The 27,535-nt window shown below is 33.9% G+C and overlaps 6 non-coding genes across 6 annotated transcripts; all 6 read right to left on the minus strand.

Moving 5' to 3' along the window:
- Nucleotides 1-4,606: 4,606 nt before the first annotated feature.
- Nucleotides 4,607-8,567, minus strand: LOC120322312. Its single transcript, XR_005562088.1, has one exon. It is a non-coding gene; the product is annotated as a large subunit ribosomal RNA (ribosomal RNA).
- A 387-nt stretch (nucleotides 8,568-8,954) lies between these two features.
- Nucleotides 8,955-9,133, minus strand: LOC120322305. Its single transcript, XR_005562081.1, has one exon. It is a non-coding gene; the product is annotated as a 5.8S ribosomal RNA (ribosomal RNA).
- Nucleotides 9,134-9,952: 819 nt separating this feature from the next.
- Nucleotides 9,953-11,947, minus strand: LOC120322307. Its single transcript, XR_005562083.1, has one exon. It is a non-coding gene; the product is annotated as a small subunit ribosomal RNA (ribosomal RNA).
- A 4,122-nt stretch (nucleotides 11,948-16,069) lies between these two features.
- LOC120322313 lies at nucleotides 16,070-20,030 on the minus strand. The gene has a single exon (XR_005562089.1). It is a non-coding gene; the product is annotated as a large subunit ribosomal RNA (ribosomal RNA).
- Nucleotides 20,031-20,417: 387 nt separating this feature from the next.
- Nucleotides 20,418-20,596, minus strand: LOC120322316. The gene has a single exon (XR_005562092.1). It is a non-coding gene; the product is annotated as a 5.8S ribosomal RNA (ribosomal RNA).
- An 819-nt stretch (nucleotides 20,597-21,415) lies between these two features.
- LOC120322308 lies at nucleotides 21,416-23,410 on the minus strand. The gene has a single exon (XR_005562084.1). It is a non-coding gene; the product is annotated as a small subunit ribosomal RNA (ribosomal RNA).
- Nucleotides 23,411-27,535: the final 4,125 nt, after the last annotated feature.

Consider the following 27,535-nt stretch of genomic DNA (forward strand, 5'->3'; position numbering starts at 1 on the left):
AATGTTTCTTTCTTCATATTTCATTCATATTTTTTGAATTGAAATAAGTAATATAAATATTATAGATTTCCATTTTATATAAATTTCCGTTTTTTATTAAATCTATTTTAAATCGATTACGGCCATTTTTATATAGCATTCGTATTCGTAAATTCCATTAATGTTTTATACCATTATATATATATATATTTCCATAATATTGTATTTATATTATACATATTTCATTCTAAAATATTATTTTGTTTCCAACATACATAAGTATTGTATCCACACATGTACAATTTTTGTTTAACCAATATAAATATTGAGTTAAATCATTTGCATTTTGATGATAAATTTAAAATTTATCTTTTTCCATATAACTCTCTGGTAATATATAACATAAAACCGAGCGCATATGATATTCATATATAAAATTTGGTAATTTTTCCAATATCAATATATTTATTATACCGGGGTAACGATATAATATTTCCTTTTATGGCGTGGTAATAAATTATTAGTTTATTATCTTCATTATTATTAATAAATAATAATGCCTGCCGTCAAAAATTAACGATAATATATGGAAACGATTTGTTATTCTATGTATAATAGAAACTTGACTTTTGTTTCAACGATATTATCTAAGGGCGTATATTCTTATTAACCGCGGAGCCAAGTCCCAAATGTTCATAAGAACCTGAGAAACAAATTTGTACGGAAAATAATATACTATATTTGTAAGTAACCAATATAATGAGATAGGTCGGCAACCAGTGCCTTCCTACCTAATAGTAGTTTTGAAACCCGCTGTCATTAAAAATTAACGATGTTATATGGAAACGATTTGTTATTCTATTAATAATAGAATACTTGACTGTTGTTTCAACGATAACATCTAAGGGCGTATATTTTTATTAACCGCGTAGCCAAGTTCCCAAATGTTCATTAGAACCTGAGAAACAAATTTGTACGGAAAATAATATACTTTATTTGTAAGTAACCAATATAATATATAAAGCGGGAGGTCAGCAACCACTGCTTACCTATAGTAGTTTTTGAACCCGCTGTCCTCAAAACGGGTATTTTCAATTCTGTTTGGTATCCAACATACAGGATATTCTCTTATATATCAAGAGAATACAGTAATATTATATTAATATTTCCTTTATTCATATATAATTAAATATATTTTTCCATTATTCATACGATAAATATTCATTTCCATATGATTAATATTTAATTTCCATATAATATTGTCGAAATCATATAAATATATAAGTTTCGAACAATACGAGAGGTCGGCAACCACTGCCTACCTATAGTAGTTTTTGAACCCTCTGTCGGTACCAGCCTTGTTTACACTACTATAACCTTTCACGTATATGGGCTATTCCTATAATTCTAAGAGAATATAGGAATATTTGATCATTTTTTCATTTATACATACGATAAATATTCATTTCCATATGATTAATATTTAATTTCCATATAATATTGTCGAAATCATATAAATATATAAGTTTCGAACAATACGAGAGGTCGGCAACCACTGCCTACCTATAGTAGTTTTTGAACCCTCTGTCGGTACCAGCCTTGTTTACACTACTATAACCTTTCACGTATATGGGCTATTCCTATAATTCTAAGAGAATATAGGAATATTTTATCATTTTTTCATTTATACATACGATAAATATTCATTTCCATATGATTAATATTTAATTTCCATATAATATTGTCGAAATCATATAAATATATAAGTTTCGAACAATACGAGAGGTCGGCAACCACTGCCTACCTATAGTAGTTTTTGAACCCTCTGTCGGTACCAGCCTTGTTTACACTACTATAACCTTTCACGTATATGGGCTATTCCTATAATTCTAAGAGAATATAGGAATATTTTATCATTTTTTCATTTATACATACGATAAATATTCATTTCCATATGATTAATATTTAATTTCCATATAATATTGTCGAAATCATATAAATATATAAGTTTCGAACAATACGAGAGGTCGGCAACCACTGCCTACCTATAGTAGTTTTTGAACCCTCTGTCGGTACCAGCCTTGTTTACACTACTATAACCTTTCACGTATATGGTCTATTCCTATAATTCTAAGAGAATATAGGAATATTTGATCATTTTTTCATTTATACATACGATAAATATTCATTTCCATATGATTAATATTTAATTTCCATATAATATTGTCGAAATCATATAAATATATAAGTTTCGAACAATACGAGAGGTCGGCAACCACTGCCTACCTATAGTAGTTTTTGAACCCTCTGTCGGTACCAGCCTTGTTTACACTACTATAACCTTTCACGTATATGGGCTATTCCTATAATTCTAAGAGAATATAGGAATATTTGATCATTTTTTCATTTATACATACGATAAATATTCATTTCCATATGATTAATATTTAATTTCCATATAATATTGTCGAAATCATATAAATATATAAGTTTCGAACAATACGAGAGGTCGGCAACCACTGCCTACCTATAGTAGTTTTTGAACCCTCTGTCGGTACCAGCCTTGTTTACACTACTATAACCTTTCACGTATATGGGCTATTCCTATAATTCTAAGAGAATATAGGAATATTTTATCATTTTTTCATTTATACATACGATAAATATTCATTTCCATATGATTAATATTTAATTTCCATATAATATTGTCGAAATCATATAAATATATAAGTTTCGAACAATACGAGAGGTCGGCAACCACTGCCTACCTATAGTAGTTTTTGAACCCTCTGTCGGTACCAGCCTTGTTTACACTACTATAACCTTTCACGTATATGGTCTATTCCTATAATTCTAAGAGAATATAGGAATATTTGATCATTTTTTCATTTATACATACGATAAATATTCATTTCCATATGATTAATATTTAATTTCCATATAATATTGTCGAAATCATATAAATACAGAAGTTTCGAACAATACGAGAGGTCGGCAACCACTGCCTACCTATAGTAGTTTTTGAACCCTCTGTCGGTACCAGCCTTGCTTACACTACTATAACCTTTCACGTATATGGGTTATTCCTATAATTCTAAGAGAATATAGGAATATTTGATCATTTTTTCATTTATACATACGATAAATATTTATTTCCATATGATTAATATTTAATTTCCATATAATATTGTCGAAATCATATAAATACATAAATTTCGAACAATACGAGAGGCAACCACTGCCTACCCTATGGTCGGCAACCACTGCCTACCTATAGTAATATGGTATAGTATAGTAGTACTATAACCTTTCACATGTATGGGTTTTTTTTATATCATACTAATAGAAAATAGAAATATTCCATCATTTTTTCCTTTATATGTATATATAATTATATTAATTTATATATACTTATATATTTTTTCCTGTATTCATATAATATATATATTTTTTTAAATATGTATATTATTTAATTTAATATACCATTATATTGTCTGTATTCATATGATAAATATTTATTATTTTCATATGTTTTATATTTAATATACCTATAGTATTGGGTTTTTTTTCTAATACTATAAGAATATACGAATATTTCATATATTCCTTTAGTCATAATAAAGTTATAATTTCTATTATAAGAGAAGGACACCACCACTTTCATTAGCGTCACTAAATTGATGACAAGCTATTTGGCAACCTGATAGAATTTTGTAAAGTCTTTATTTCTATCATTAGTAGATAGTAGATAGATGGGGACAATTTCATTAGCGTCACTAAATCGATGACGAGCCATTTGGCAACCTGATAGAATTTTGTAAAGTCTTTATTTCTATCATTAGTAGATAGTAGATAGATGGGGACAATTTCATTAGCGTCACTAAATCGATGACGAGCCATTTGGCAACCTGATAGAATTTTATAAAGTCTTTATTTCTATCATTAGTAGATAGTAGATAGATGGGGACAATTTCATTAGCGTCACTAAATCGATGACGAGCCATTTGGCAACCTGATAGAATTTTGTAAAGTCTTTATTTCTATCATTAGTAGATAGTAGATAGATGGGGACAATTTCATTAGCGTCACTAAATCGATGACGAGCCATTTGGCAACCTGATAGAATTTTGTAAAGTCTTTATTTCTATCATTAGTAGATAGTAGATAGATGGGGACAATTTCATTAGCGTCACTAAATCGATGACGAGCCATTTGGCAACCTGATAGAATTTTGTAAAGTCTTTATTTCTATCATTAGTAGATAGTAGATAGATGGGGACAATTTCATTAGCGTCACTAAATCGATGACGAGCCATTTGGCAACCTGATAGAATTTTGTAAAGTCTTTATTTCTATCATTAGTAGATAGTAGATAGATGGGGACAATTTCATTAGCGTCACTAAATCGATGACAAGCTATTTGGCAACCAGATAGAATTTTTTAGTCTTTCTTTCTATCATATGATATATAATATTATATATCGCGCGTCCAGTCGGTCGGTCGGTCAGTCAGTCGTCAGTCGCGTCCAGTCGGGGTGGTCGGCTCTCGAGGGCACTGGCGCTTGCGCGCTAACCCTCAAAAACCAACAAACAAGTACCACACGAGTACTCAATGGTCTTATTTATTTCGAATCATCAAGCAAAGGATAAGCTTCAGTGGATCGCAGTATGGCAGCTGCTCAACCACTTACAACACCTTGCCTGTTACAAAAGTCGTTTACAATTGATTCTAGGCTTTGTCATTGTATTAAATAATGCTTTTATATGTAACTAGCGCGGCATCAGGTGATCGAAGATCCTCCCAATTTACTATGTTACAAATTACATTGGCATCACATCCATTGTCGTTTATAAAGTAAATTATAAACTTTAAATGGTTTAGAAGCCATACAATGCAAATTGCCCCTTATTTATCATTGCAGTCCAGCACGGATACGACCTTAGAGGCGTTCAGGCATAATCCAACGGACGTAGCGTCATACCACTGTTCGCTCGAACAAGTATTGTGCCATTGGTCCGTACCTGCGGTTCCTCTCGTACTACGCAGGAATGCTGTCGCAACAACGTTTTGTCATTAGTAGGGTAAAACTAACCTGTCTCACGACGGTCTAAACCCAGCTCACGTTCCCTTGCATGGGTGAACAATCCAACGCTTGGTGAATTTTGCTTCACAATGATAGGAAGAGCCGACATCGAAGGATCAAAAAGCGACGTCGCTATGAACGCTTGGCCGCCACAAGCCAGTTATCCCTATGGTAACTTTTCTGACACCTCTTGTTAAAAACTCTTTAAACCAAAAGGATCGATAGGCCGAGCTTTTGCTGTCCCTGTGTGTACTGAACACCGAGATCAAGTCAGCATTTGCCCTTTTGCTCTATGTGTGGTTTCTGTCCGCACTGAGCTGGCCTTGGGACACCTCCGTTATTATTTGAGAGATGTACCGCCCCAGTCAAACTCCCTACCTGGCAATGTCCTTGAATTGGATCATACCTGAGTAATTGGAGTTATACCAAATTTTCAAATCAAAAATACATAAATGCATCGTTTTATTAAAGAATTTGTTTGCGATTATATAACAAACTCGTGATACTTTGATCAAGAAGCTTGCATCAAAACCCAATACCATAAGATATAATAAATATATCCGTATAATGGCTAGGAAATGATACACGTTCCATTTAATCAAGTAAGTAAGGAAACAATAAGAGTAGTGGTATTTCATTGACGATACCAAACCGAGGTCTAATATCTCCCACTTATTCTACACCTCTTATGTCTCCTTACACTGCCAGATTAGAGTCAAGCTCAAAAGGGTCTTCTTTCCCCGCTAATTATTCCAAGCCCGTTCCCTTGGCTGTGGTTTCGCTAGATAGTAGATAGGGACAGTAGGAATCTCGTTAATCCATTCATGCGCGTCACTAATTAGATGACGAGGCATTTGGCTACCTTAAGAGAGTCATAGTTACTCCCGCCGTTGACCCGCGCTTACTTGAATTTCTTCACTTTGACATTCAGAGCACTGGGCAGAAATCACATTGTGTCAACACCCGCTAGGGCCATCACAATGCTTTGTTTTAATTAGACAGTCGGATTCCCCAAGTCCGTGCCAGTTCTGAATTGATTGTTAATTGATAATCGTTATAATTAATAAGAACTAATTGGTTTAACCCAAATAGTATTCTTAAAAATTTTAGCAAGAAAGTTCCACAATTGGCTACGTAACTAAACTATCCGGGGAACAAGAAACTAACATAAATGCTAGAAACTCTATTTACCCAGAACGAGCACATAAACCATGTTATTGTTTCCCAATCAAGCCCGACTATCTCAATCTTCAGAGCCAATCCTTATCCCGAAGTTACGGATCTAATTTGCCGACTTCCCTTACCTACATTATTCTATCGACTAGAGACTCTTCACCTTGGAGACCAGCTGCGGATATTGGTACGGCCTGTTGAGAAGTTTGCGTGTCCCCACCATAAATTTTCAAGGTCCGAGGAGAAAATATCGACACAACAGTATATGTCATGCTCTTCTAGCCCATCTACCATATCTCTCTGCGAAAGACTTCCATGGTAGTACGGCTATAAAACAGAAAAGAAAACTCTTCCGATATCTCTCGACGGCTTCTTTATGGTCGTTCCTGTTGCCAGGATGAGCACGAGGCCCATATTTAATAACAAACGGATACTCAACAGGTTACGGAATTGGAACCGTATTCCCTTTCGTTCAAAATTATTCAAGTGTATTATAATTCGCTTTTTTATGTAGTTTGGCATTTTTGTTTTACTTGAAAATTTTCGGCTTTCGCCTTGAACTTAGGACCGACTAACTCGTGATCAACCACTGTTCACACGAAACCCTTCTCCACTTCAGTCCTCCAAGGTCTCATTCGATTATTTGCTACTACCACCAAGATCTGTACCAATGGCAGCTCCATGCAGGCTTACGCCAAACACTTCTACGCATACCATTGTACCTTCCTACTCACTAAAGTTTCAAAATTTATATCACAAGTAATATAAATCATCTACTTTAGCGGTAATGTATAGGTATACAACTTAAGCGCCATCCATTTTAAGGGCTAGTTGCTTCGGCAGGTGAGTTGTTACACACTCCTTAGCGGATTTCGACTTCCATGATCACCGTCCTGCTGTTTTAAGCAACCAACGCCTTTCATGGTATCTGCATGAGTTGTTAATTTGGGCACCGTAACATTACGTTTGGTTCATCCCACAGCGCCAGTTCTGCTTACCAAAAGTGGCCCACTGGGCACATTATATCATAACCTTGAACTTCATATCAAGAAAGTTAAGGTTCTTACCCATTTAAAGTTTGAGAATAGGTTAAGATCGTTTCGACCCTAAGGCCTCTAATCATTCGCTTTACCAGATAAGATTATTTTATATAATATTAAAATGCACCAGCTATCCTGAGGGAAACTTCGGAAGGAACCAGCTACTAGATGGTTCGATTGGTCTTTCGCCCCTATACTCAATTCTGACAATCGATTTGCACGTCAGAACTGTTTCGGTCTTCCATCAGGGTTTCCCCTGACTTCAACCTGATCAAGTATAGTTCACCATCTTTCGGGTCACAGCATATATGCTCAAGGTACGTTCCAGTTAGAGGCATAAATAATATAAATATACATTATACATAACTATATAGAACGCCCCGGGATTGTGTTAATTAGCTATAAATAGTTAAAAAACTAATCCCATTAGTAGTCAAGTTAATTACGCTATTAGGTTTATATCCCAATAACTTGCACATATGTTAGACTCCTTGGTCCGTGTTTCAAGACGGGTCCCGAAGGTATCCTGAATCTTTCGCATTGTTAATCATACAAGTGCATATAATAAACATAAAAATCAATGATAATTATGCCATTATATAATTCCGAAAAATTAACGCACTGTAATCATATAAATCTATCAGCACTTTATCAAATTAATAACATTTATTCTGTTTTAAAATGCAAGCACTTTAATTTGAATAAACTATAAGTTATATTTTATGATAAATTTGGGATATGCTAATAGATTACAATGTCCTTATATGGAAAAAATGCACACTATCCTTATAATATTATTTAAATATTACAATTTTAATGATGAATTTTCCATAACGGATATTCAGGTTCATCGGGCTTAACCTCTAAGCAGTTTCACGTACTGTTTAACTCTCTATTCAGAGTTCTTTTCAACTTTCCCTCACGGTACTTGTTTACTATCGGTCTCATGGTTATATTTAGTTTTAGATGGAGTTTACCACCCACTTAGTGCTGCACTATCAAGCAACACGACTCTTTGGAAACATCATCTAGTAATCATTAACGTTATACGGGCCTGGCACCCTCTGTGGGTAAATGGCCTCATTTAAGAAGGACTTAAATCGTTAATTTCTCATACTAGAATATTGACGCTCCATACACTGCATCTCACATTTGCCATATAGACAAAGTGACTTAGTGCTGAACTGTTTTCTTTTCGCTCGCCGCTACTAAGAAAATCCTTGTTAGTTTCTTTTCCTCCCCTAATTAATATGCTTAAATTCAGGGGGTAGTCCCATATGAGTTGAGGTTGTATATAACTTTTTATTGCCATTAATTCTTAATATATAATGATAAAACATTTTAATAAATTCGTTGTAATATATCCATTATTTCTTGTAGCATAGTATTATCCATTAACGAACCAACGAAGAATAATAATATAACCAAGTTTTTTTCTATTTTCGAATCATTAATAAGAGACAATCCTAGATGAAAAATAATTCAATTTTTTATGCTAGACATTTCTCAGTATTATTTGATTGAAAAAGAAAATATTTCTCTTCGTTTTTCACATCCAAATGTGAGGATAATGTTTTTCATATATAGTTTTTAATATTATGAATAAAATTATTATTTTATCCAATAATATACCATATGCTTATAAAAATTTATAAACAACTTAATTAGCATAGTCTTACAACCCTCAACCATATGTAGTCCAAGCAGCACTATAAAATTAATTAAAGTACATAACAGCATGGACTGCGATATGCGTTCAAAATGTCGATGTTCATGTGTCCTGCAGTTCACACGATGACGCACAGTTTGCTGCGTTCTTCATCGACCCATGAGCCGAGTGATCCACCGCTTAGAGTTTTATAATTTATTTCTATATATTGTCAATAATTTTTTTATTGAAAGAAATTAAAAATACACCATTTTACTGGCATATATCAATTCCTTCAATAAATGTATTTTTATACCTAAAATAAATGCTGCGAAATGTCTTAGTTTCATATAAGCATTATGTATCATGTAATTATATTTTATTTGTAATTAACCAATATGGGCGATACATACTGCAATTTATATAAAACATTAACCTGATGGATGCCAGGTACAACATTGTATATTTTAGGTTGTTGCATTAGCCAATGTATGCTCATAACTTAGATGAACAATACATATTCGCAACGCGTGTATATTATGGTCCATATACACACAATTTTTTTGTTACCATTTTTATTTGATTTCGAATGTTCGAATTATTAGGAAATGCATTGTTTATTTTTATTTGAATGCCGTTTATTTAATTTAATGTTTTGAGCCAACACTACCCACAACATCAAATTTTAATAGAAATGTTAAAATGTGGTCACCAGTCACTTTTAACATACATATGTGGTAAATGTGGTCCCCAATCACATTACCTTTGTGGTTGCCAGCCACATTTATTTATTATATAAATATATCAGAATTTTGTTTGATTCCATTGAGAAATCTATCAATTGAATATTATTGTGTTAGATAATATTCATATATAAACGCATTTGCAAATAATCATAATAAATCATGTGCATTTCTAAAGTAAATCTCATCATTCATATATCATATGCTTTTGTAATTTGGTATTTTGGTAAATTCAATTTATTTGTATTATAACAAATGTTTATTAACGGTAAGGATATTATACAATAATGATCCTTCCGCAGGTTCACCTACGGAAACCTTGTTACGACTTTTACTTCCTCTAAATAATCAAGTTCGGTCAACTTTTGCGAAACAACCGTAACACGCAAGGCGTCACAGTGATCACGTCCGGAGACCTCACTAAATAATTCAATCGGTAGTAGCGACGGGCGGTGTGTACAAAGGGCAGGGACGTAATCAATGCGAGTTAATGACTCACACTTACTGGGAATTCCAAGTTCATGTGAACAGTTTCAGTTCACAATCCCAAGCATGAAAGTGGTTCAGCGGTTTACCCGGACCTCTCGGTCTAGGAAATACACGTTGATACTTTCATTGTAGCGCGCGTGCAGCCCAGGACATCTAAGGGCATCACAGACCTGTTATTGCTCAATCTCATTATTGCTAGACGCAATTTGTCCATTTAAGAAGCTAGTGTCCTTATAATGGGACAAACCAACAGGTACGGCTCCACTTACATAAACACATTCAAACACAATAAACATTTTACTGCCACCATGAATGAAGGCTATATAAGCTTCAGCACCATAATCCTGAAGATATCTATTTAATATATTTGAGTCTCGTTCGTTATCGGAATTAACCAGACAAATCACTCCACGAACTAAGAACGGCCATGCACCACCACCCATAGATTCGAGAAAGAGCTATCAATCTGTCTTACACACTTATGTTCGGACCTGGTAAGTTTTCCCGTGTTGAGTCAAATTAAGCCGCAGGCTCCACTCCTGGTGGTGCCCTTCCGTCAATTCCTTTAAGTTTCAGCTTTGCAACCATACTTCCCCCGGAGCCCAAAAGCTTTGGTTTCCCGGGAAGCGACTGAGAGAGCCATAAAAGTAGCTACACCCAATTGCTAGCTGGCATCGTTTATGGTTAGAACTAGGGCGGTATCTGATCGCCTTCGAACCTCTAACTTTCGTTCTTGATTAATGAAAACATCTTTGGCAAATGCTTTCGCTTAAGTTAGTCTTACGACGGTCCAAGAATTTCACCTCTCGCGTCGTAATACTAATGCCCCCAAACTGCTTCTATTAATCATTACCTCTTGATCTGAAAACCAATGAAAGCAGAACAGAGGTCTTATTTCATTATCCCATGCACAGAATATTCAGGCATTTGAAGCCTGCTTTAAGCACTCTAATTTGTTCAAAGTAATAGTACCGGCCCACAATAACACTCGTTTAAGAGCACTAATGCAGGTTTTTAAATAGGAGGAACATATGAAAAAATACAAGTATTTAATCACATGTAAGAACTCCACCGGTAATACGCTTACATACATAAAGGTATAGTACTAACCACAATTGTAAGTTGTACTACCCGTATGAAGCACAAGTTCAACTACGAACGTTTTAACCGCAACAACTTTAATATACGCTATTGGAGCTGGAATTACCGCGGCTGCTGGCACCAGACTTGCCCTCCAATTGGTCCTTGTTAAAGGATTTAAAGTGTACTCATTCCAATTACAGGGCCTCGGATATGAGTCCTGTATTGTTATTTTTCGTCACTACCTCCCCGAGCTGGGAGTGGGTAATTTACGCGCCTGCTGCCTTCCTTAGATGTGGTAGCCGTTTCTCAGGCTCCCTCTCCGGAATCGAACCCTGATTCCCCGTTACCCGTTGCAACCATGGTAGTCCTAGATACTACCATCAAAAGTTGATAGGGCAGACATTTGAAAGATCTGTCGTCGGTACAAGACCATACGATCTGCATGTTATCTAGAGTTCAACCAATAAAACGATCTTGCGATCGCTTGGTTTTAGCCTAATAAAAGCACATGTCCCATAAGGTTCATGTTTTAATTGCATGTATTAGCTCTAGAATTACCACAGTTATCCAAGTAACTGTTAACGATCTAAGGAACCATAACTGATATAATGAGCCTTTTGCGGTTTCACTTTTAATTCGTGTGTACTTAGACATGCATGGCTTAATCTTTGAGACAAGCATATAACTACTGGCAGGATCAACCAGAATAATGTTTCTTTCTTCATATTTCATTCATATTTTTTGAATTGAAATAAGTAATATAAATATTATAGATTTCCATTTTATATAAATTTCCGTTTTTTATTAAATCTATTTTAAATCGATTACGGCCATTTTTATATAGCATTCGTATTCGTAAATTCCATTAATGTTTTATACCATTATATATATATATATTTCCATAATATTGTATTTATATTATACATATTTCATTCTAAAATATTATTTTGTTTCCAACATACATAAGTATTGTATCCACACATGTACAATTTTTGTTTAACCAATATAAATATTGAGTTAAATCATTTGCATTTTGATGATAAATTTAAAATTTATCTTTTTCCATATAACTCTCTGGTAATATATAACATAAAACCGAGCGCATATGATATTCATATATAAAATTTGGTAATTTTTCCAATATCAATATATTTATTATACCGGGGTAACGATATAATATTTCCTTTTATGGCGTGGTAATAAATTATTAGTTTATTATCTTCATTATTATTAATAAATAATAATGCCTGCCGTCAAAAATTAACGATAATATATGGAAACGATTTGTTATTCTATGTATAATAGAAACTTGACTTTTGTTTCAACGATATTATCTAAGGGCGTATATTCTTATTAACCGCGGAGCCAAGTCCCAAATGTTCATAAGAACCTGAGAAACAAATTTGTACGGAAAATAATATACTATATTTGTAAGTAACCAATATAATGAGATAGGTCGGCAACCAGTGCCTTCCTACCTAATAGTAGTTTTGAAACCCGCTGTCATTAAAAATTAACGATGTTATATGGAAACGATTTGTTATTCTATTAATAATAGAATACTTGACTGTTGTTTCAACGATAACATCTAAGGGCGTATATTTTTATTAACCGCGTAGCCAAGTTCCCAAATGTTCATTAGAACCTGAGAAACAAATTTGTACGGAAAATAATATACTTTATTTGTAAGTAACCAATATAATATATAAAGCGGGAGGTCAGCAACCACTGCTTACCTATAGTAGTTTTTGAACCCGCTGTCCTCAAAACGGGTATTTTCAATTCTGTTTGGTATCCAACATACAGGATATTCTCTTATATATCAAGAGAATACAGTAATATTATATTAATATTTCCTTTATTCATATATAATTAAATATATTTTTCCATTATTCATACGATAAATATTCATTTCCATATGATTAATATTTAATTTCCATATAATATTGTCGAAATCATATAAATATATAAGTTTCGAACAATACGAGAGGTCGGCAACCACTGCCTACCTATAGTAGTTTTTGAACCCTCTGTCGGTACCAGCCTTGTTTACACTACTATAACCTTTCACGTATATGGGCTATTCCTATAATTCTAAGAGAATATAGGAATATTTTATCATTTTTTCATTTATACATACGATAAATATTCATTTCCATATGATTAATATTTAATTTCCATATAATATTGTCGAAATCATATAAATATATAAGTTTCGAACAATACGAGAGGTCGGCAACCACTGCCTACCTATAGTAGTTTTTGAACCCTCTGTCGGTACCAGCCTTGTTTACACTACTATAACCTTTCACGTATATGGCTATTCCTATAATTCTAAGAGAATATAGGAATATTTATCATTTTTTCATTTATACATACGATAAATATTCATTTCCATATGATTAATATTTAATTTCCATATAATATTGTCGAAATCATATAAATATATAAGTTTCGAACAATACGAGAGGTCGGCAACCACTGCCTACCTATAGTAGTTTTTGAACCCTCTGTCGGTACCAGCCTTGTTTACACTACTATAACCTTTCACGTATATGGGCTATTCCTATAATTCTAAGAGAATATAGGAATATTTGATCATTTTTTCATTTATACATACGATAAATATTCATTTCCATATGATTAATATTTAATTTCCATATAATATTGTCGAAATCATATAAATATATAAGTTTCGAACAATACGAGAGGTCGGCAACCACTGCCTACCTATAGTAGTTTTTGAACCCTCTGTCGGTACCAGCCTTGTTTACACTACTATAACCTTTCACGTATATGGGCTATTCCTATAATTCTAAGAGAATATAGGAATATTTTATCATTTTTTCATTTATACATACGATAAATATTCATTTCCATATGATTAATATTTAATTTCCATATAATATTGTCGAAATCATATAAATATATAAGTTTCGAACAATACGAGAGGTCGGCAACCACTGCCTACCTATAGTAGTTTTTGAACCCTCTGTCGGTACCAGCCTTGTTTACACTACTATAACCTTTCACGTATATGGTCTATTCCTATAATTCTAAGAGAATATAGGAATATTTGATCATTTTTTCATTTATACATACGATAAATATTCATTTCCATATGATTAATATTTAATTTCCATATAATATTGTCGAAATCATATAAATACAGAAGTTTCGAACAATACGAGAGGTCGGCAACCACTGCCTACCTATAGTAGTTTTTGAACCCTCTGTCGGTACCAGCCTTGCTTACACTACTATAACCTTTCACGTATATGGGTTATTCCTATAATTCTAAGAGAATATAGGAATATTTGATCATTTTTTCATTTATACATACGATAAATATTTATTTCCATATGATTAATATTTAATTTCCATATAATATTGTCGAAATCATATAAATACATAAATTTCGAACAATACGAGAGGCAACCACTGCCTACCCTATGGTCGGCAACCACTGCCTACCTATAGTAATATGGTATAGTATAGTAGTACTATAACCTTTCACATGTATGGGTTTTTTTTATATCATACTAATAGAAAATAGAAATATTCCATCATTTTTTCCTTTATATGTATATATAATTATATTAATTTATATATACTTATATATTTTTTCCTGTATTCATATAATATATATATTTTTTTAAATATGTATATTATTTAATTTAATATACCATTATATTGTCTGTATTCATATGATAAATATTTATTATTTTCATATGTTTTATATTTAATATACCTATAGTATTGGGTTTTTTTTCTAATACTATAAGAATATACGAATATTTCATATATTCCTTTAGTCATAATAAAGTTATAATTTCTATTATAAGAGAAGGACACCACCACTTTCATTAGCGTCACTAAATTGATGACAAGCTATTTGGCAACCTGATAGAATTTTGTAAAGTCTTTATTTCTATCATTAGTAGATAGTAGATAGATGGGGACAATTTCATTAGCGTCACTAAATCGATGACGAGCCATTTGGCAACCTGATAGAATTTTGTAAAGTCTTTATTTCTATCATTAGTAGATAGTAGATAGATGGGGACAATTTCATTAGCGTCACTAAATCGATGACGAGCCATTTGGCAACCTGATAGAATTTTATAAAGTCTTTATTTCTATCATTAGTAGATAGTAGATAGATGGGGACAATTTCATTAGCGTCACTAAATCGATGACGAGCCATTTGGCAACCTGATAGAATTTTGTAAAGTCTTTATTTCTATCATTAGTAGATAGTAGATAGATGGGGACAATTTCATTAGCGTCACTAAATCGATGACGAGCCATTTGGCAACCTGATAGAATTTTGTAAAGTCTTTATTTCTATCATTAGTAGATAGTAGATAGATGGGGACAATTTCATTAGCGTCACTAAATCGATGACGAGCCATTTGGCAACCTGATAGAATTTTGTAAAGTCTTTATTTCTATCATTAGTAGATAGTAGATAGATGGGGACAATTTCATTAGCGTCACTAAATCGATGACGAGCCATTTGGCAACCTGATAGAATTTTGTAAAGTCTTTATTTCTATCATTAGTAGATAGTAGATAGATGGGGACAATTTCATTAGCGTCACTAAATCGATGACAAGCTATTTGGCAACCAGATAGAATTTTTTAGTCTTTCTTTCTATCATATGATATATAATATTATATATCGCGCGTCCAGTCGGTCGGTCGGTCAGTCAGTCGTCAGTCGCGTCCAGTCGGGGTGGTCGGCTCTCGAGGGCACTGGCGCTTGCGCGCTAACCCTCAAAAACCAACAAACAAGTACCACACGAGTACTCAATGGTCTTATTTATTTCGAATCATCAAGCAAAGGATAAGCTTCAGTGGATCGCAGTATGGCAGCTGCTCAACCACTTACAACACCTTGCCTGTTACAAAAGTCGTTTACAATTGATTCTAGGCTTTGTCATTGTATTAAATAATGCTTTTATATGTAACTAGCGCGGCATCAGGTGATCGAAGATCCTCCCAATTTACTATGTTACAAATTACATTGGCATCACATCCATTGTCGTTTATAAAGTAAATTATAAACTTTAAATGGTTTAGAAGCCATACAATGCAAATTGCCCCTTATTTATCATTGCAGTCCAGCACGGATACGACCTTAGAGGCGTTCAGGCATAATCCAACGGACGTAGCGTCATACCACTGTTCGCTCGAACAAGTATTGTGCCATTGGTCCGTACCTGCGGTTCCTCTCGTACTACGCAGGAATGCTGTCGCAACAACGTTTTGTCATTAGTAGGGTAAAACTAACCTGTCTCACGACGGTCTAAACCCAGCTCACGTTCCCTTGCATGGGTGAACAATCCAACGCTTGGTGAATTTTGCTTCACAATGATAGGAAGAGCCGACATCGAAGGATCAAAAAGCGACGTCGCTATGAACGCTTGGCCGCCACAAGCCAGTTATCCCTATGGTAACTTTTCTGACACCTCTTGTTAAAAACTCTTTAAACCAAAAGGATCGATAGGCCGAGCTTTTGCTGTCCCTGTGTGTACTGAACACCGAGATCAAGTCAGCATTTGCCCTTTTGCTCTATGTGTGGTTTCTGTCCGCACTGAGCTGGCCTTGGGACACCTCCGTTATTATTTGAGAGATGTACCGCCCCAGTCAAACTCCCTACCTGGCAATGTCCTTGAATTGGATCATACCTGAGTAATTGGAGTTATACCAAATTTTCAAATCAAAAATACATAAATGCATCGTTTTATTAAAGAATTTGTTTGCGATTATATAACAAACTCGTGATACTTTGATCAAGAAGCTTGCATCAAAACCCAATACCATAAGATATAATAAATATATCCGTATAATGGCTAGGAAATGATACACGTTCCATTTAATCAAGTAAGTAAGGAAACAATAAGAGTAGTGGTATTTCATTGACGATACCAAACCGAGGTCTAATATCTCCCACTTATTCTACACCTCTTATGTCTCCTTACACTGCCAGATTAGAGTCAAGCTCAAAAGGGTCTTCTTTCCCCGCTAATTATTCCAAGCCCGTTCCCTTGGCTGTGGTTTCGCTAGATAGTAGATAGGGACAGTAGGAATCTCGTTAATCCATTCATGCGCGTCACTAATTAGATGACGAGGCATTTGGCTACCTTAAGAGAGTCATAGTTACTCCCGCCGTTGACCCGCGCTTACTTGAATTTCTTCACTTTGACATTCAGAGCACTGGGCAGAAATCACATTGTGTCAACACCCGCTAGGGCCATCACAATGCTTTGTTTTAATTAGACAGTCGGATTCCCCAAGTCCGTGCCAGTTCTGAATTGATTGTTAATTGATAATCGTTATAATTAATAAGAACTAATTGGTTTAACCCAAATAGTATTCTTAAAAATTTTAGCAAGAAAGTTCCACAATTGGCTACGTAACTAAACTATCCGGGGAACAAGAAACTAACATAAATGCTAGAAACTCTATTTACCCAGAACGAGCACATAAACCATGTTATTGTTTCCCAATCAAGCCCGACTATCTCAATCTTCAGAGCCAATCCTTATCCCGAAGTTACGGATCTAATTTGCCGACTTCCCTTACCTACATTATTCTATCGACTAGAGACTCTTCACCTTGGAGACCAGCTGCGGATATTGGTACGGCCTGTTGAGAAGTTTGCGTGTCCCCACCATAAATTTTCAAGGTCCGAGGAGAAAATATCGACACAACAGTATATGTCATGCTCTTCTAGCCCATCTACCATATCTCTCTGCGAAAGACTTCCATGGTAGTACGGCTATAAAACAGAAAAGAAAACTCTTCCGATATCTCTCGACGGCTTCTTTATGGTCGTTCCTGTTGCCAGGATGAGCACGAGGCCCATATTTAATAACAAACGGATACTCAACAGGTTACGGAATTGGAACCGTATTCCCTTTCGTTCAAAATTATTCAAGTGTATTATAATTCGCTTTTTTATGTAGTTTGGCATTTTTGTTTTACTTGAAAATTTTCGGCTTTCGCCTTGAACTTAGGACCGACTAACTCGTGATCAACCACTGTTCACACGAAACCCTTCTCCACTTCAGTCCTCCAAGGTCTCATTCGATTATTTGCTACTACCACCAAGATCTGTACCAATGGCAGCTCCATGCAGGCTTACGCCAAACACTTCTACGCATACCATTGTACCTTCCTACTCACTAAAGTTTCAAAATTTATATCACAAGTAATATAAATCATCTACTTTAGCGGTAATGTATAGGTATACAACTTAAGCGCCATCCATTTTAAGGGCTAGTTGCTTCGGCAGGTGAGTTGTTACACACTCCTTAGCGGATTTCGACTTCCATGATCACCGTCCTGCTGTTTTAAGCAACCAACGCCTTTCATGGTATCTGCATGAGTTGTTAATTTGGGCACCGTAACATTACGTTTGGTTCATCCCACAGCGCCAGTTCTGCTTACCAAAAGTGGCCCACTGGGCACATTATATCATAACCTTGAACTTCATATCAAGAAAGTTAAGGTTCTTACCCATTTAAAGTTTGAGAATAGGTTAAGATCGTTTCGACCCTAAGGCCTCTAATCATTCGCTTTACCAGATAAGATTATTTTATATAATATTAAAATGCACCAGCTATCCTGAGGGAAACTTCGGAAGGAACCAGCTACTAGATGGTTCGATTGGTCTTTCGCCCCTATACTCAATTCTGACAATCGATTTGCACGTCAGAACTGTTTCGGTCTTCCATCAGGGTTTCCCCTGACTTCAACCTGATCAAGTATAGTTCACCATCTTTCGGGTCACAGCATATATGCTCAAGGTACGTTCCAGTTAGAGGCATAAATAATATAAATATACATTATACATAACTATATAGAACGCCCCGGGATTGTGTTAATTAGCTATAAATAGTTAAAAAACTAATCCCATTAGTAGTCAAGTTAATTACGCTATTAGGTTTATATCCCAATAACTTGCACATATGTTAGACTCCTTGGTCCGTGTTTCAAGACGGGTCCCGAAGGTATCCTGAATCTTTCGCATTGTTAATCATACAAGTGCATATAATAAACATAAAAATCAATGATAATTATGCCATTATATAATTCCGAAAAATTAACGCACTGTAATCATATAAATCTATCAGCACTTTATCAAATTAATAACATTTATTCTGTTTTAAAATGCAAGCACTTTAATTTGAATAAACTATAAGTTATATTTTATGATAAATTTGGGATATGCTAATAGATTACAATGTCCTTATATGGAAAAAATGCACACTATCCTTATAATATTATTTAAATATTACAATTTTAATGATGAATTTTCCATAACGGATATTCAGGTTCATCGGGCTTAACCTCTAAGCAGTTTCACGTACTGTTTAACTCTCTATTCAGAGTTCTTTTCAACTTTCCCTCACGGTACTTGTTTACTATCGGTCTCATGGTTATATTTAGTTTTAGATGGAGTTTACCACCCACTTAGTGCTGCACTATCAAGCAACACGACTCTTTGGAAACATCATCTAGTAATCATTAACGTTATACGGGCCTGGCACCCTCTGTGGGTAAATGGCCTCATTTAAGAAGGACTTAAATCGTTAATTTCTCATACTAGAATATTGACGCTCCATACACTGCATCTCACATTTGCCATATAGACAAAGTGACTTAGTGCTGAACTGTTTTCTTTTCGCTCGCCGCTACTAAGAAAATCCTTGTTAGTTTCTTTTCCTCCCCTAATTAATATGCTTAAATTCAGGGGGTAGTCCCATATGAGTTGAGGTTGTATATAACTTTTTATTGCCATTAATTCTTAATATATAATGATAAAACATTTTAATAAATTCGTTGTAATATATCCATTATTTCTTGTAGCATAGTATTATCCATTAACGAACCAACGAAGAATAATAATATAACCAAGTTTTTTTCTATTTTCGAATCATTAATAAGAGACAATCCTAGATGAAAAATAATTCAATTTTTTATGCTAGACATTTCTCAGTATTATTTGATTGAAAAAGAAAATATTTCTCTTCGTTTTTCACATCCAAATGTGAGGATAATGTTTTTCATATATAGTTTTTAATATTATGAATAAAATTATTATTTTATCCAATAATATACCATATGCTTATAAAAATTTATAAACAACTTAATTAGCATAGTCTTACAACCCTCAACCATATGTAGTCCAAGCAGCACTATAAAATTAATTAAAGTACATAACAGCATGGACTGCGATATGCGTTCAAAATGTCGATGTTCATGTGTCCTGCAGTTCACACGATGACGCACAGTTTGCTGCGTTCTTCATCGACCCATGAGCCGAGTGATCCACCGCTTAGAGTTTTATAATTTATTTCTATATATTGTCAATAATTTTTTTATTGAAAGAAATTAAAAATACACCATTTTACTGGCATATATCAATTCCTTCAATAAATGTATTTTTATACCTAAAATAAATGCTGCGAAATGTCTTAGTTTCATATAAGCATTATGTATCATGTAATTATATTTTATTTGTAATTAACCAATATGGGCGATACATACTGCAATTTATATAAAACATTAACCTGATGGATGCCAGGTACAACATTGTATATTTTAGGTTGTTGCATTAGCCAATGTATGCTCATAACTTAGATGAACAATACATATTCGCAACGCGTGTATATTATGGTCCATATACACACAATTTTTTTGTTACCATTTTTATTTGATTTCGAATGTTCGAATTATTAGGAAATGCATTGTTTATTTTTATTTGAATGCCGTTTATTTAATTTAATGTTTTGAGCCAACACTACCCACAACATCAAATTTTAATAGAAATGTTAAAATGTGGTCACCAGTCACTTTTAACATACATATGTGGTAAATGTGGTCCCCAATCACATTACCTTTGTGGTTGCCAGCCACATTTATTTATTATATAAATATATCAGAATTTTGTTTGATTCCATTGAGAAATCTATCAATTGAATATTATTGTGTTAGATAATATTCATATATAAACGCATTTGCAAATAATCATAATAAATCATGTGCATTTCTAAAGTAAATCTCATCATTCATATATCATATGCTTTTGTAATTTGGTATTTTGGTAAATTCAATTTATTTGTATTATAACAAATGTTTATTAACGGTAAGGATATTATACAATAATGATCCTTCCGCAGGTTCACCTACGGAAACCTTGTTACGACTTTTACTTCCTCTAAATAATCAAGTTCGGTCAACTTTTGCGAAACAACCGTAACACGCAAGGCGTCACAGTGATCACGTCCGGAGACCTCACTAAATAATTCAATCGGTAGTAGCGACGGGCGGTGTGTACAAAGGGCAGGGACGTAATCAATGCGAGTTAATGACTCACACTTACTGGGAATTCCAAGTTCATGTGAACAGTTTCAGTTCACAATCCCAAGCATGAAAGTGGTTCAGCGGTTTACCCGGACCTCTCGGTCTAGGAAATACACGTTGATACTTTCATTGTAGCGCGCGTGCAGCCCAGGACATCTAAGGGCATCACAGACCTGTTATTGCTCAATCTCATTATTGCTAGACGCAATTTGTCCATTTAAGAAGCTAGTGTCCTTATAATGGGACAAACCAACAGGTACGGCTCCACTTACATAAACACATTCAAACACAATAAACATTTTACTGCCACCATGAATGAAGGCTATATAAGCTTCAGCACCATAATCCTGAAGATATCTATTTAATATATTTGAGTCTCGTTCGTTATCGGAATTAACCAGACAAATCACTCCACGAACTAAGAACGGCCATGCACCACCACCCATAGATTCGAGAAAGAGCTATCAATCTGTCTTACACACTTATGTTCGGACCTGGTAAGTTTTCCCGTGTTGAGTCAAATTAAGCCGCAGGCTCCACTCCTGGTGGTGCCCTTCCGTCAATTCCTTTAAGTTTCAGCTTTGCAACCATACTTCCCCCGGAGCCCAAAAGCTTTGGTTTCCCGGGAAGCGACTGAGAGAGCCATAAAAGTAGCTACACCCAATTGCTAGCTGGCATCGTTTATGGTTAGAACTAGGGCGGTATCTGATCGCCTTCGAACCTCTAACTTTCGTTCTTGATTAATGAAAACATCTTTGGCAAATGCTTTCGCTTAAGTTAGTCTTACGACGGTCCAAGAATTTCACCTCTCGCGTCGTAATACTAATGCCCCCAAACTGCTTCTATTAATCATTACCTCTTGATCTGAAAACCAATGAAAGCAGAACAGAGGTCTTATTTCATTATCCCATGCACAGAATATTCAGGCATTTGAAGCCTGCTTTAAGCACTCTAATTTGTTCAAAGTAATAGTACCGGCCCACAATAACACTCGTTTAAGAGCACTAATGCAGGTTTTTAAATAGGAGGAACATATGAAAAAATACAAGTATTTAATCACATGTAAGAACTCCACCGGTAATACGCTTACATACATAAAGGTATAGTACTAACCACAATTGTAAGTTGTACTACCCGTATGAAGCACAAGTTCAACTACGAACGTTTTAACCGCAACAACTTTAATATACGCTATTGGAGCTGGAATTACCGCGGCTGCTGGCACCAGACTTGCCCTCCAATTGGTCCTTGTTAAAGGATTTAAAGTGTACTCATTCCAATTACAGGGCCTCGGATATGAGTCCTGTATTGTTATTTTTCGTCACTACCTCCCCGAGCTGGGAGTGGGTAATTTACGCGCCTGCTGCCTTCCTTAGATGTGGTAGCCGTTTCTCAGGCTCCCTCTCCGGAATCGAACCCTGATTCCCCGTTACCCGTTGCAACCATGGTAGTCCTAGATACTACCATCAAAAGTTGATAGGGCAGACATTTGAAAGATCTGTCGTCGGTACAAGACCATACGATCTGCATGTTATCTAGAGTTCAACCAATAAAACGATCTTGCGATCGCTTGGTTTTAGCCTAATAAAAGCACATGTCCCATAAGGTTCATGTTTTAATTGCATGTATTAGCTCTAGAATTACCACAGTTATCCAAGTAACTGTTAACGATCTAAGGAACCATAACTGATATAATGAGCCTTTTGCGGTTTCACTTTTAATTCGTGTGTACTTAGACATGCATGGCTTAATCTTTGAGACAAGCATATAACTACTGGCAGGATCAACCAGAATAATGTTTCTTTCTTCATATTTCATTCATATTTTTTGAATTGAAATAAGTAATATAAATATTATAGATTTCCATTTTATATAAATTTCCGTTTTTTATTAAATCTATTTTAAATCGATTACGGCCATTTTTATATAGCATTCGTATTCGTAAATTCCATTAATGTTTTATAACCATTATATATATATATATTTCCATAATATTGTATTTATATTATACATATTTCATTCTAAAATATTATTTTGTTTCCAACATACATAAGTATTGTATCCACACATGTACAATTTTTGTTTAACCAATATAAATATTGAGTTAAATCATTTGCATTTTGATGATAAATTTAAAATTTATCTTTTTCCATATAACTCTCTGGTAATATATAACATAAAACCGAGCGCATATGATATTCATATATAAAATTTGGTAATTTTTCCAATATCAATATATTTATTATACCGGGGTAACGATATAATATTTCCTTTTATGGCGTGGTAATAAATTATTAGTTTATTATCTTCATTATTATTAATAAATAATAATGCCTGCCGTCAAAAATTAACGATAATATATGGAAACGATTTGTTATTCTATGTATAATAGAAACTTGACTTTTGTTTCAACGATATTATCTAAGGGCGTATATTCTTATTAACCGCGGAGCCAAGTCCCAAATGTTCATAAGAACCTGAGAAACAAATTTGTACGGAAAATAATATACTATATTTGTAAGTAACCAATATAATGAGATAGGTCGGCAACCAGTGCCTTCCTACCTAATAGTAGTTTTGAAACCCGCTGTCATTAAAAATTAACGATGTTATATGGAAACGATTTGTTATTCTATTAATAATAGAATACTTGACTGTTGTTTCAACGATAACATCTAAGGGCGTATATTTTTATTAACCGCGTAGCCAAGTTCCCAAATGTTCATTAGAACCTGAGAAACAAATTTGTACGGAAAATAATATACTTTATTTGTAAGTAACCAATATAATATATAAAGCGGGAGGTCAGCAACCACTGCTTACCTATAGTAGTTTTTGAACCCGCTGTCCTCAAAACGGGTATTTTCAATTCTGTTTGGTATCCAACATACAGGATATTCTCTTATATATCAAGAGAATACAGTAATATTATATTAATATTTCCTTTATTCATATATAATTAAATATATTTTTCCATTATTCATACGATAAATATTCATTTCCATATGATTAATATTTAATTTCCATATAATATTGTCGAAATCATATAAATATATAAGTTTCGAACAATACGAGAGGTCGGCAACCACTGCCTACCTATAGTAGTTTTTGAACCCTCTGTCGGTACCAGCCTTGTTTACACTACTATAACCTTTCACGTATATGGGCTATTCCTATAATTCTAAGAGAATATAGGAATATTTTATCATTTTTTCATTTATACATACGATAAATATTCATTTCCATATGATTAATATTTAATTTCCATATAATATTGTCGAAATCATATAAATATATAAGTTTCGAACAATACGAGAGGTCGGCAACCACTGCCTACCTATAGTAGTTTTTGAACCCTCTGTCGGTACCAGCCTTGTTTACACTACTATAACCTTTCACGTATATGGTCTATTCCTATAATTCTAAGAGAATATAGGAATATTTGATCATTTTTTCATTTATACATACGATAAATATTCATTTCCATATGATTAATATTTAATTTCCATATAATATTGTCGAAATCATATAAATATATAAGTTTCGAACAATACGAGAGGTCGGCAACCACTGCCTACCTATAGTAGTTTTTGAACCCTCTGTCGGTACCAGCCTTGTTTACACTACTATAACCTTTCACGTATATGGGCTATTCCTATAATTCTAAGAGAATATAGGAATATTTGATCATTTTTTCATTTATACATACGATAAATATTCATTTCCATATGATTAATATTTAATTTCCATATAATATTGTCGAAATCATATAAATATATAAGTTTCGAACAATACGAGAGGTCGGCAACCACTGCCTACCTATAGTAGTTTTTGAACCCTCTGTCGGTACCAGCCTTGTTTACACTACTATAACCTTTCACGTATATGGGCTATTCCTATAATTCTAAGAGAATATAGGAATATTTTATCATTTTTTCATTTATACATACGATAAATATTCATTTCCATATGATTAATATTTAATTTCCATATAATATTGTCGAAATCATATAAATATATAAGTTTCGAACAATACGAGAGGTCGGCAACCACTGCCTACCTATAGTAGTTTTTGAACCCTCTGTCGGTACCAGCCTTGTTTACACTACTATAACCTTTCACGTATATGGTCTATTCCTATAATTCTAAGAGAATATAGGAATATTTGATCATTTTTTCATTTATACATACGATAAATATTCATTTCCATATGATTAATATTTAATTTCCATATAATATTGTCGAAATCATATAAATACAGAAGTTTCGAACAATACGAGAGGTCGGCAACCACTGCCTACCTATAGTAGTTTTTGAACCCTCTGTCGGTACCAGCCTTGCTTACACTACTATAACCTTTCACGTATATGGGTTATTCCTATAATTCTAAGAGAATATAGGAATATTTGATCATTTTTTCATTTATACATACGATAAATATTTATTTCCATATGATTAATATTTAATTTCCATATAATATTGTCGAAATCATATAAATACATAAATTTCGAACAATACGAGAGGCAACCACTGCCTACCCTATGGTCGGCAACCACTGCCTACCTATAGTAATATGGTATAGTATAGTAGTACTATAACCTTTCACATGTATGGGTTTTTTTTATATCATACTAATAGAAAATAGAAATATTCCATCATTTTTTCCTTTATATGTATATATAATTATATTAATTTATATATACTTATATATTTTTTCCTGTATTCATATAATATATATATTTTTTTAAATATGTATATTATTTAATTTAATATACCATTATATTGTCTGTATTCATATGATAAATATTTATTATTTTCATATGTTTTATATTTAATATACCTATAGTATTGGGTTTTTTTTCTAATACTATAAGAATATACGAATATTTCATATATTCCTTTAGTCATAATAAAGTTATAATTTCTATTATAAGAGAAGGACACCACCACTTTCATTAGCGTCACTAAATTGATGACAAGCTATTTGGCAACCTGATAGAATTTTGTAAAGTCTTTATTTCTATCATTAGTAGATAGTAGATAGATGGGGACAATTTCATTAGCGTCACTAAATCGATGACGAGCCATTTGGCAACCTGATAGAATTTTGTAAAGTCTTTATTTCTATCATTAGTAGATAGTAGATAGATGGGGACAATTTCATTAGCGTCACTAAATCGATGACGAGCCATTTGGCAACCTGATAGAATTTTATAAAGTCTTTATTTCTATCATTAGTAGATAGTAGATAGATGGGGACAATTTCATTAGCGTCACTAAATCGATGACGAGCCATTTGGCAACCTGATAGAATTTTGTAAAGTCTTTATTTCTATCATTAGTAGATAGTAGATAGATGGGGACAATTTCATTAGCGTCACTAAATCGATGACGAGCCATTTGGCAACCTGATAGAATTTTGTAAAGTCTTTATTTCTATCATTAGTAGATAGTAGATAGATGGGGACAATTTCATTAGCGTCACTAAATCGATGACGAGCCATTTGGCAACCTGATAGAATTTTGTAAAGTCTTTATTTCTATCATTAGTAGATAGTAGATAGATGGGGACAATTTCATTAGCGTCACTAAATCGATGACGAGCCATTTGGCAACCTGATAGAATTTTGTAAAGTCTTTATTTCTATCATTAGTAGATAGTAGATAGATGGGGACAATTTCATTAGCGTCACTAAATCGATGACAAGCTATTTGGCAACCAGATAGAATTTTTTAGTCTTTCTTTCTATCATATGATATATAATATTATATATCGCGCGTCCAGTCGGTCGGTCGGTCAGTCAGTCGTCAGTCGCGTCCAGTCGGGGTGGTCGGCTCTCGAGGGCACTGGCGCTTGCGCGCTAACCCTCAAAAACCAACAAACAAGTACCACACGAGTACTCAATGGTCTTATTTATT

The sequence above is a fragment of the Drosophila yakuba genome, unplaced genomic scaffold (assembly GCF_016746365.2).
Source record: "Drosophila yakuba strain Tai18E2 unplaced genomic scaffold, Prin_Dyak_Tai18E2_2.1 Segkk52_quiver_pilon_scaf, whole genome shotgun sequence".
Taxonomy (NCBI): domain Eukaryota; kingdom Metazoa; phylum Arthropoda; class Insecta; order Diptera; family Drosophilidae; genus Drosophila; species Drosophila yakuba.